Genomic DNA, 12,429 nt, shown 5'->3' with positions numbered 1-12,429 from the left:
AGAACACTGCTGAGAGCTGCGTGCTCCTGCTGAAGAATGTTCTATATTTACGAAGCTTTAATGTAGGGTCACATGAAAAACGGACCCAACACAAAAAAGGATATCCTGGGGAAGAAGCAGGACGAAAATACCCAAATATGTTATGTTTGATAAAATTGTAATTTGAATAAAGGTGCTTTAAAATAACTGGAGTACTCAGCATTGTCACAAAGCCCTCAGAGATGTGTTAAAGCAGCTTCAGAGTGAGAATACACTTCCGTGTGCCCTGTCCATGGGGTAATACAAAAATGTGGGTGAGCTCGTGCTAAAAATGACTGAAATAAATGATCTTGGTTTTTTTAACCCCACCATGAGGGGTTAAAAGTGTCAGAGTGTGGAGAGAAACCTTTTAGGCTGATGAGTTCATTAAGGGATTGTGAAAAATGCCTCCTGCCTCTTCCTGGCTGCCCTCATTTGTCACATTTGTTAACGAGAAATGCATATTCCTGTGTAAGAGCAGCACCGGGGCGGCTGGCAGGAAGCGTGTGCAGGGTCACATCAGGATCTGTGGCACAGGTGCTGCTCATTGTTCTGCCCCGGGGTTTTTCAGGAGGAATGTCGGTGAGAGAGGCAAAGGGTAAATTCCCGGCTGCTTGGGGATGTTCTCACCTGAGACAGTTTTGGGGTTTCAGTTCTCTCTGTAGTGGGACACAACGTGGGGAGCAGCAGCCACAGCCCCTGTGTAACCTCACGGGGTGCTCTGGGGGAAATAATGGGCTTTTAGGATTATTTAACAAGCTGTTCACAATTTAACAAGCTGTTCAGCTCAGCAGAAGCACTTTTTGGAGCTCCCATCCCTGGAAGTGTCTGAGGAATGTCAGGATGTGGCACTCAGTGCTGACAGGGTGCTGATGGGTCAAGGACCGGACCCAGTGATCCCAAGGTCTTTTCCAACCTGTGATTCAGGGATTTTGTGATCCCAGGCCAGGCTGGGCAGGGTTTGGAGCAGCCTGGGATAGTGGAAGGTGTCCCTGCCCATGCCAGGGGGTGGCACTTGGTGAGACTTAAGGTCCCTCCTAACCCAAACCCTTCTGTGATATTAAAAAAATTTCAACAAGTCCCCTCCCCACAAAAAAACCCACAAATATCCTGATTGTGCTTTTCCCAGGTGTAGGGAAACGCCATTCCTTGCCAAGAAATGAGTGTCTGTTTTCAAAAACTCATTAAAACCACTGAAAGTTATTCTTAAAGGCATAATAAACCAATGGTGAGTCTGCCTGCTTGGTGAAAACCCTGTTGCATAATTTCTTTTGTGTCTTAATAATCCTCATAACTGCTTTAAATGGTTCTCTTAATTACCTTAATGAAGTGTCTCTTTATAGAAGTATTAGATGTTTTTTTCCTCATTACCTTCCTCAGGTCTGTGCTATCACTGCAGTGTTTAGTTGGGTATGCTGCACAGTACTTATTTCTCAGAGTCATTTTTGCTTTTCTAGCAAAACACATGTGGGGAATTAATAAGTTATGTAGAACATAACTTACTGGGAAGGCAAAGGCAAATAATCTTGCTAAAAAAAGAAGCCAACCACTGTAAAATGACAAGTTTTTCCCTCAAAGTGGGAGCAATGGAAACCAGGGCTCTCCAAAGGAGAATAATGCGAACATTGCCCACATAACATCACTGCTGATTGTTGTTGCTGAGGGAGCTGGGGAAGCAGGAGGTTTCCCAAGCAGAGCTGCAGGGCTGGGGCTGAGGCCCACGCCTGTCATCGCCCAGCTCTGTCACAGGAACCTGTTTGTCCTAATCCAGCTGGATGGGTCCTGACTAATCTCACTGCTTTGCAAAATAACACTTCATCAAAGCCCAGATTGTCTGGGAGAAAAGGGTCGGTTTTTAACAGGCATCTGAAGTCTTTTTTTTTGGGGAACTGAGCAATGAACTGTCCAAACTTGCCATTTCCCTCCTGTAACTGTCCTTTGGAATCTGCTGCTGGAGGGCTTCCTTGGCATTTCACCAGGAACTTGAAACCACACAGGTTGTGTCTTTGGAGGTGAAACACAAAGCTGATATTTTGGTGTGTATATATGTATGTGTGTGTGTGAACATTTTAAATAGTGCGTCAAAATGATCAAACTTACTGTTTTGCATGTAGGAAAAGGATGCAAAAATACCAGTCTGATGTTTTCAGAGAAACTCTGAGCTTAAGATAAGACAAGGAAAGTGTGTGTAAGCTTGAAAAGAATTCCCATAGCAGCGGATGGTGACAGAGCTCGTTTTGTTTATGCAGATTTCACTGTAAGCAAAGAGATTTCCTCTGCACATGCTGGGGCATGTCTGGATGCAAACAGAAAACACAGCACACTGCCAGTGGGAGTTTTTCCTGGAAGCCAGCCCAAAAGGACACACACGGGTGGAGACTTAAAGGAGAAAAGCCACACGAGCAGAGGTAACGCCATCGGAATTCAAATGGTCCCAGGTGGATTGGGAATGTTCATTTTTGAATTTTCCAAACCTTGCTGTTTTTCCTTTGTGAGAGCAGCCACACCACACATGTGGCCCCATGATGTGCTCAGGTCCAAGGTCCCTGAGCAGAGTGACGGGGCACAGGGGAGCAGAATCAGTTAAATTGTGTGTGGTTATTTGTTGGGCTAGTAGCAATAAAATGTTAATTTTAAAAAATTAAAAATAATAAAAATCATGGATTTGCTGAGATTTCTGCTGTCTTGTTTTCACATTACTTGGATTTGCAGCGATTCCCACATGCCAGCACACCATGGCTGGGGCTGGGAGGGAAAGGGGCAGCAGTTAGCACAGGCCAGAAAGTTTCAGTGAGCCCCCCCAATCCATTTTCATGGATTTATTTCCCTGGGAGGGCATTTCTGTTCCTCCTGAGCTCTGCCATCGCTCCCTGCCTCCCGCTGTCACCAAATATCGTGGCAGCTGCTTGCATTGCTCTTCCCTCTCCCTGCCTGGTGGGATGCTCCAAGGCCTGACGAGGAGAGGGAGGAAAATGAATGCAAACTGTCAATGTAAATAAACCTGCTAGCATTTATTCCTGCTAAGGCATAAATAAGAGGAAAGGAGTGAATCCATTTGGGTCATTCATTTCAGAGGGAACCTTGCGGTTTAGTGGGGACTGGGCAGCGAGGGTTTTCCTGCAGCTGCTCCTTTTCCTTTTGCTGTTTTTATTTCTCTGTGCATTTTCCTGGAGTTGCCTCCTTTCCCCTCGATGCATTCCCACACTCCAGGGGTGTGGCACGCAGCTGGGATCTGGTGAGGAGCCACTGCCACAGTGCACGGGTGCCACAGCTCGGGGCTCACCGGCCCCTCCTGGCACACCCTTCCCACCACCTGTGTTCCAGCTGGGAGTGAGCAGTGCCATCCTGACACAGCGAACTGAAATGCTGTTTCTCCATTAGAGATATTGATTGCTGCTTATCTGGCGTGTGGCATCTGTCACCATCCCTGCCTGGACACCGCAGGGCCACTGCCAGCGGGAGCTCTGCACTTACACATCCCCGGGATGTCTCTGTGGGGGCCGTGCCACCCAGCCAAGCCTTGGGAGCGTGGATAGAGCTGGATCTCTTTGCTCTCCAAAAATAACCCAGATTTGCCAGGCCTGAGTGGTTTTTAAAAGGAGGTTTTCCATTAGCTCTCCGTGGAGAGCCGCTGGCAGCGCTGCCGACGTCCCCGCTCCCTCCTTTCAGCACCACGCAGCCCCTGTGGCATCAGTGGGGGTTTGCTGATTTTGTTTAACACAAGGAACTACAACGAGAGCAAAATGCATTAAGATTACTTTCTAGCAGAATATTTTAAAATACAAATAAAGTTTTTGGAGCTGTTTTGTGGGTGCTGTAACTTTATGTAAACACTGGAAGAGGCAAGGGACTGTGATAACCATGTGAAACAAAACCTCACAGAGACCAGGGCGGGAGGGACACTGGGCCATATATTTTTCCTGTCGGAGCTCAGTGAAAGGCAAATAAACGAGGAACAACAAACTCAACGTTTACAAAAGGGCCAGCGTGGGAGCAGCCGCCAAGGTCCGGAGCAGTTTGCTGATCCCAGTGCCCAGGTACTGCTGAAAGGGTTCTGCTCCCTGGAAATCCTGTTCCACAGCATTTTATTATCCAGACATCCCTAATCTAGGAAACCTCATGCTTCATATCCCACTAACTCTTAAGGAGAAGGATGCAAAGTAAGTGCTTTTAAATGAGCAGGTTAAAAGATGTGTCAGAAATTAGGAGTGGAGCCCCAGCAGCGGCTGTTCCATGCTCTGCTCTGCAATGCAAAGAAAAAACTAGACAATTTGATTTATATATAATTCTGGACTTGCTGTACCACCATAGCCCAACTAAAACATGAAATATAACCTATTTTTTTCCTCTTCCTAATAGGCCTTTAAGGTGCAGTTTCTTGAGGGCAGTAAATAGGAATATCAGGCCTTTGTCAGCTGTGTCATTTAGAGCATGAAAGACGGATAGTAATTTGATCATTTCCTAAGAAGCATATTAATATTTGTATCCTCTGAAAGACACGTGAGACAGAAAGGATCCATGGAGCAGAAGCTGCCTGGGATGAGGAGCCTGGGACAGGCTGGCAAGGGTAGGGAGCTGCAGCACCAGTAAAAGGGAACCAGTTAACCATAAATCCAAGGCTTTGGATAATGTCCTGGCATACTGAGGACTTTACCTCTTCTTCATTTGTCTTCCTGCTCCAGAGGGTTTCACACGTGGGGCATCCCCGTGAGGCTTTTTTGCTGTTAGCAGCAAACAATACCTGCGCTGTGGGGCCAGGGGTGAGCGCAAAGCAGCACCTCCCCTTCTGTTTGCTCCGAGAGCATCAGTCTGCCAGTGAGCAGTTTTTCTCCTCTAGGGCTCAGTTTTGTTTATTATCCCCCTTTTCATTCCTCCTTATCCTCCCAAACTATTGCATGCCTGCTTGGAGTTAAACACCAGCTGAGCACTGTGGTGGACTGGGGCTGAAGGGCCCCTGGGGACTGGTGGGACTGGAATGAGCTGGAAACGCATCTCCCAGACCCCTACATTGGTGGTTTACAGTGGTTTTGGGTGTCTGCTGGCTTCTGGGTGCTCCACAGCAAAGCCAGGTGTATGTGCTGGTGGCTGACCACAGGCTGGCCTGGATCCCAGCATGGGGCTCACCTGGATCCCAGCATGGGGCTCACCTGGATCCCAGCATGGGGATCACCTGGATCCCAGCACAGGGGCAGAGCTGTCCCAGGGCACCGAGGGCTCACCTGGATCCCAGCACGGGGGCAGAGCTGTCCCAGGGCACCGAGGGCTCACCTGGATCCCAGCACGGGGGCAGAGCTGTCCCAGGGCACCGAGGGCTCACCTGGATCCCAGCACGGGGGCAGAGCTGTCCCAGGGCACCGAGGGCTGTTCCCAAGGCCACGTGTCTGTGCAGGGCTGTGCTCTCCTCCCACGGATACTCCCGGGCCGTGGGACCTCAGCAGTTGCGACATTCCCGTAATAAAAGCAGCACCTTTGCGAGCTTTGGCAATGTTTGGCTGGAAGCCTCTGCTGTTTGTTGGCCATGAAGAGCATTCCTGACACCTCTCCCTGCGTATCCACGATAACCATCTCCTCAAAGCAGGGATGGGGCTGGACCCTGCCCAGTCACTCCCACCCTGGGAATTGTCAAGCAGGGCATGGGATGCACTTGCAGCTCCAGACAGGAGTTTCCCTGGCTCGTCCTGGAGACGGCAGATGAGGTGGATGTGGGCTGTGCTCCCCTCTCTCCCTGCTCCTGCCCTGGTGCCCTGGCTGAGCCTTTGGGTTGTGCTGCTCAGAGCAGTGCCCTGCACAAGGACAGCCCTTCCCTCTGCATTTCCAAGGCTGATTAAGCAGGAGGCAGAGTAGCCTTAAGCGTTCCTCTAATTAAAACAAAATCCCTCATGGCCTCTTACATACAGACAGATATTACAGACCTAAGGGTTGTATAAATGTGTATTTATTGATCAGATCAGCTATTGCAGCTCCTTCTGCAGAGTTCAGTGAGACCATCACCATGAGCAGGCTGGTGAGGAGGGCAAGAGGGGTTTGACCTGAGCTCTCAGTGATGCCAGCCCAGGGCCAGCCCATGGGTACTGCCTGCTGTGAATACATTTGTGTACACGCATTTGTGTACATTTATGTACACTGAAATACACAGCTGAGCCCACTCAAATACCTGTTGTTTTGTGCAAGGAAGGCAAAAGCATTTCTGGTAAAGCCTGGGAATGATTGAAGGACAGGGCATACTTTCCAAGGAGAAGCAACCACTTGAAAGCTTTTGCAGGCTGAGATTTTGTGCTCAACAAGTTGCTCCAATTTGAAGCAGGATCCTAAGAAATGTGTGTGGTGGAAGTGTCTGCAGGCCTGGATTAAAGCAGTGCTGGCAGATGAGGCTGTAGCTTCCACAAGATAAACATTACAGAAAAGTAGTGTAAATACGGGGGATTCTATTTTTTCCCTCATTTTTCCCTCACTTGGGCCAGGAACTGCTAAAGCTTAAATAAATCGTTGCAGAAGTGAGACTGACCTAAATTATTCTACACAGTGGAGACCTTGTCTCTGCTTTTGGAGATTCTTGTATTTAAGCTGTGCCAGAAGAGGGTTTAAGTTGTCTGTTCAGCAGTAGCTCCTTCCTACGCCCTGGGGAGCTCGGGGGAAGGTGTGAGATCGGCTGGTGTGTGCCAGCAGGGCTGCTGGGGAGGCAGAGCCACCAGCTCACACACGCCAGGGAGCCAGAAGGGATTTTGGTGCCACACCGTGCCGTGCTGGGTGCTGGCAGGTTTCCCTGCCCTGTGTGGGGCTGTCGCTGTGCTGGGCTCCACTTGTTCCAGTGCCTAATGAAGCCACGCATGCGTGTCTAATCAGGGAATGCACAAGTGCCCAGATAATGTGCATTGGAGCACCCGAGGTTGTGCATCAGCATCCAGACTGACCCTGCAGGGGCACACACAGGGTCACACAGGTGCAGGGCTGTTCCTGCAGGGAAGGGGGGTCAGCACATCCATGGTGGCTCATCCTGTGCCCGTGAGCCCCCATCAGGGCATGCATGAGCACCGGGCAGTTCATGCGTGAGTGCCCGTTACTTGGCGTACAAATGCCCAATTAGCCCGTGCATGACTGCTCAATCACTTCATGCATGAGCTCTAAGTGGTTTGCACATGGATTCCCAGTCGGCTCACTGGTGAGCACCCAGTGTGTTCCCAGAGCAGGGCGTGCCCTGGGCACTGCAGCCCGTGGCTGGAAGAAGGAGCCAGGAGCGTGGCAGAGTGGAGGGAGTGCAGCACAGGGACGTGGCTGATGTGGATGTGCTGAGGAGGGGCAGGAGGAACCCCCACCCTGCAGTCAGCCCAAAGCCACTGTCATGTCTTGGCACTCCCAGCTCCTCTGACGGCAGCACCGTGCTCTGTGTGACCACAGGAACCCAGCTTTGGCAAGTGCTGTGGCTCACAGGAGGGTGGAGTGAATGATCACAACAGCCCTTCCAGCCTTAAAAATGTAGGAAGCGTTTGATGTGCAGGCAGGATGCCTTGCAGATAAACCATGTGTGGTGTAGGGCTTGTGCTGGAGCACCAGCCCAAGGAGGGGGAGCACAGAAAAATGGAGAAACTCAAAGTAATATTACCCATCATCCTGGCCCTGGCCCTGTAGGTACCAAGTCTGTGTCCCCAACTCCTGCACCATGGTCAGCTCAGAGCCCTGCACAGCCCACTGTGCGAGTGAAGCCACAAGACACAGTCACAGAGCACGTGGCTTGGATGTGACCTTTCCTTCAGTGTTTATGTTGTCTCCAAACCCGTTTTTCTGTTCAGGACAGATCAGATTAAAGGGAGTTGCCAGCCCTCAGTGCATCCAGCTGGTCCTGGAGCCTGGGCTGGGGTGGTGGGAGCTGGGAGCAGAGGGCTGGATGGCTTCTCACCCCTCGTCCCCCTGCATGCACTGAGGCAGTTCTCACATCCCTGTGCTCATACAGCCCTGGCAGGATTCCAGAGAGACGTCCTTATTTATGGATCCTGCATGAACTGCACACCGCGAGTCACTCACAAAAACTTGCAGGGAGCAGCTGACCTGAATCCATATTAATAAGGCTCACAAGACGTGGAGTGTTTTCTCTCATGCCTGTGGGATGGCAGGAACGCGCTGCCTTGTGGCACGCAGCCTTTGCACAAAAAGCCGTCTATAGCTGCCACATTTTTCAGCCCGTTTGCCTTGGAGATAAGCCCAGGCTGCCCTGCCGTGGTGCCACGCTGCCTCTGCTCTGGACAGACCTGGGGACATGAGGAGCCATGGTCCCTGCATGCTGGAGCCAGGGAAAGGCCGTGCTGGGGTTTCAGAACCTGGTGTGGGATGCTGGTGGGGTCTGGTCCCACAGAGGAGCATTTCTCCTTGGGCAGGGACACCTCACTGGGAAACCCAGGGCACAGTCCCAGCTCTGGTACTCCTGCACTCTGGTCTCACGTTGGGATGAAAGCCTCTGCAGATCAGGCAATAATCCAGGGCACTTGGGGCTGCTCTTGCTGTTAAAGGACCACTCATGGTGTCCAAACCCTCCTCGTCAGCGGTGGCAGCTCCCGCGGGAGGTTTTAGAGCCTTTCCTTTTATAGGGCTTTTTCTTTTTCCACGGGATTTATCCAGGTTCAATAGCAGGGATTCAGGGAGATAATAACGTACATTAACCAGGGGCTGGAAACTGCTTTGCAAACAAGATTGATCAAAGCAGCCAGGATGGAGAGCAAACCCTCCGGAATGTGCTTTGCAAAACACTTGCCAAAACAATTGAAACCTGGTGAAAAATAACACACTGGGCAGCCCTGGGGGCTGTGCCAGGGAGCAGCCAGAGTGCTGGTGGGGGGCTGCAGCCATGAGCAAGGGCTCTTGTGGATATGATGGAGTGGCCAAAGCCGCCTTGGGATGGAGCAGCAGTGCCCACACCCTCCATTCTGCTCCAGAGGGGAATTAATTGAAGGTGCTTTACTGCTGCTGTTGTTTTTATTGATTATTGGCAGAGAGAGTGACTGATGGTGGAGTCTAGAGAAAGGACAGGAGCAGAGGTGCAGGAGATGTGGGAGGAGGAGAGAGGAAGGAATTCCTGCAAGGACAGGAGATGAAGGTGACATTTCAGCCATTGTCTACTGTGGATCTGTGCTATAAAGTAAGTCAGTGTGCCACGTCCATGGCAGGGCAGAGCAGAAATAATGGGCTGAGTCATATCAAAGTGAGTTTAGGTTAAACAAGAACAATTTCCTGTGGGGGATGTTTCTACAGAAGTACAGCATGGAAGTAGAACTGGTGGAAGAAATGCTGCCACACTCACACTGTCAGCCCTGCATTTGGATCCCGGACCTGTGCATTTCTTGTGGCAGATGGGCACAAAGTGTGTGGTTTTTCACTTGTAATTGCCTGGGACTGGAAACACATCCCAGGGGAAGCATGTGGCCACGGGGCAGGAGGAGCACAGCCTTAGATGGCAAACTGCTTCTCAGGCCAGGCCCTTTTCCTGTGGATCTCTGTGAAGTGCTTTATATAGTCCACTCAGAGGAATTTATAAACAAATAACCTTTTGTCACTCTTCAGGAATGCATCTCCCTTCATCAATCCTCCAAGCACTTTCTTTGTCAAGGCCATGCTCCTTGCACTGGCAGGAGCAGGACTGAGCCAGGCAGGAGCAGGGCTCCTCTGCTTCCTCTTGCTGCAGATGCTTTGGGAGGAGGCAGGATGTAACTGGGATGGGGTTAATACTCTGGGATTATGGAAGCAGCCACCAGCTCTGGAGCCAGCTCTGGGGACTGGAGACTGTCACCAGTTGAGTTCACCAGTCTGATACCTTGTCCCTTTGCTCCTAAAGGCAGCTGCCTCCTGCCCTGGGCTGAAGGTACCCACAGGCTTCTCCAGGACAGGAAGGAGACAAGTCCTGGTTCTGCACTGGGAAAATACCAGGAGGTCCACATGGTGAGACTCCTGGGGATGTCCTGTGCAGGATTAAAAGTTGGACTCAATGATCCTCGTGGGTCTCTTCCAGCTCAGAGCATTCTGTGATGGGAGCCCTCCTGGGACAGCCAGGGGCTCCCACTGGGTGGGACAGACAGGATGAGCATTGCCCAGCAGCTGCCTCTGGCCTGCAAACCTGCCGAGCCCCTCAGCTGAGCCCTGGGAGCAGAGCCCAAACCTCCCCGGTGCGAGCGGCGGCTCCGTTCCAAGGCTCTGGAAAGCTCATGAGGCACATCCACAGGGCTCAGATGTGCTGCCTCAACAGAGCCTCGGCAGAGCTATAAATAGCCCAGCCAAGCGTGGAGCAGCGAACCTGAGCGGAGCCGGCTGGGCTGCCCTCGTGGGCAGGAGCTCCGGGAGCCGTGCAGGGATGGCCTGAGGAGCTGCCCCGCTCTGCCCCGGCAGGCCAGGACTGTGTCACCTCCCCGGGCATGGCCTTGTCCCCTCGTGCTCCTGCGGCCTCAGGGCCGGCCACTGCAGTGTTCATTCATCCTCACTTCATTTGCTGCCGCTGACTTCTCTCTTAAAGCAGGGCTCAGGTCTGGACACATTAAGGAACAGTTAATATTTTATTTGCTGCTGGAGTTCTTACCAGTATACAAAGGGCACAGTAGGAAATATCCATTTCATTAGCAAACAGGATTGGCCCATTCCAGGGCTCATGGAGTGAACCCAGCCTGTCCCCTGGGTGCTGTTACCAGCTGTAAGCTTGTCTTCATTCAGCAATCAAGTCAGGGAGATTTCAGGACCTGCAGTGGTTTTCTTGGTTCTCAAGGCTATGCAGGCAATTAAAACTGGTCTTATTAAGAGGCAGCTGAGACTGGGCAGTGCTGTCTCCCTCTCACTACTGTTCAGGCACTGCAGCGTGGGAACGGGGACAGCACAGGAATCAGGATTTTTTGTTTTGCTGGGCTTTTCTTCAGGTAGCTCCTGCACAGGGCTTCTTGGCACTGCTGCTCAAGTGAAATGGAGCAACCAAAAAGGGAGCTGGCTGTCGGCCAGCCCGGCAGCGGGGGGCAGGTGTGCACCTGGAGCACGGCTATTGAGGGCAGGAGCCCCGTGTGGGACAGCCCAGTGTCTGAAGGGCCAGGGTCACACCTGGGCTTGAGGATACCTGTGCAGGAAAGCCAGGTGTGCAAAGCACCGGGGTCACACCTGTGTGCCAGGGTCTGGCTGGGCTGTGATCCCTCACTGCTGGCCCAGCACAGGATGCTGAGAGCTCACGAGCAGGTGTGTGAACAGAGAGGTTTCATTCTGCCCTCTTGGCTCTGCTGGAACATCACATGTTCTCGGGGTGAACGTACAATGAAGCAGCTCAAACAGCCCCATGTCAATGTCACCCCCAGCCTCTGGGTGTGTGGGGACAATTCTCAGCAGCGCAGTGCCCAGGTTTGGGATTTTATCAGCTTTCCCACACAAAACACGGCTGGCAGGAAAAGGGCCTGGCAGGATGCCCTGAGACATCCCAGGGGGAGACATCCCAGGGGAAAAGCGGTGACTCCCACAGGACATGGGGCTGGCAGTTCAGTGAAAGCTGCTCGCTCCCCAGACTTCCCTGGGCATTCCCCACGCTTTGCTCCCTGTGAAAAAACCCCAAGAAACACTGGAACACTTTTGATGTGTTCAGAAGGGGGAAATGTGTCTGGGGAGATGCTGAGTCCTGCGGAGGACACTGAGCACCGGCCTGCTGTGACCTGAAAACCTGGACGTTTAGGGTATGTGGTGCAGCTCCAGGGAACAGGGATCTGTCCCAAATGGGGTGCGAACAGCCCCAGGGACTTTTCTCAAGTCCCTCTCTCCCGTTAGTGCCCTTCGGCTGTAAGTATGCGCCACTGTGGGAAACATCTCAATGCTCAGGAGACCCATGAGCATCACAGGTTGGAGATCTCAGGTGAAAGGTGCCAATGAGGTGCGAAGCTACAACTCATCACTGGGACAGGATTAAATTTGACTCAGGTTGGGCCCTCTGACGGAGAACATTGTGGTGTGTGACTCAACCCAGTGAGTTCCTCTTAGAAAGGTTCAGGCTCCCGCCGGGGATCAGGGTCCCCAAGGTACAGGGGAACCCCGCAGAAGAATCATGACCTCCTAGGGCAACAAAGGTCCCTCTAGGGATCAGCCGCTCCAGGGGATCAGGCTCTTTCCCCGGGGATGGGGGCCGAAGGCGGGGAGCCCCCCGGCTACCACGGACCCCTCACACCGGCCCGGGCCCCTCACGGCCCCTCATGGCCCCCCGGCCCCGCCCCTCCCCGCCGCGCGCCGCCCCGCGGCATTGTGGGATGAAACAGGATGTAGGCAGAACAGCGCGGGCGGACGGGCCGGGCGCGGCGGGCCGCGCCGCGCCGCAGCCAATGGGTGCGCGGCGCGCGGGGCGGCGCGGCCAATGGGGTGGCGGCGGCCCGCGCGCCGCAGCGGGCGGGGCGGTATTTGAGAGCGGCGCGGCGCCGG

Source organism: Ammospiza nelsoni, chromosome 21 (genome assembly GCF_027579445.1).
Source record: "Ammospiza nelsoni isolate bAmmNel1 chromosome 21, bAmmNel1.pri, whole genome shotgun sequence".
NCBI lineage: Eukaryota > Metazoa > Chordata > Aves > Passeriformes > Passerellidae > Ammospiza > Ammospiza nelsoni.
Note: the sequence above shows the minus strand (reverse complement) of the source record.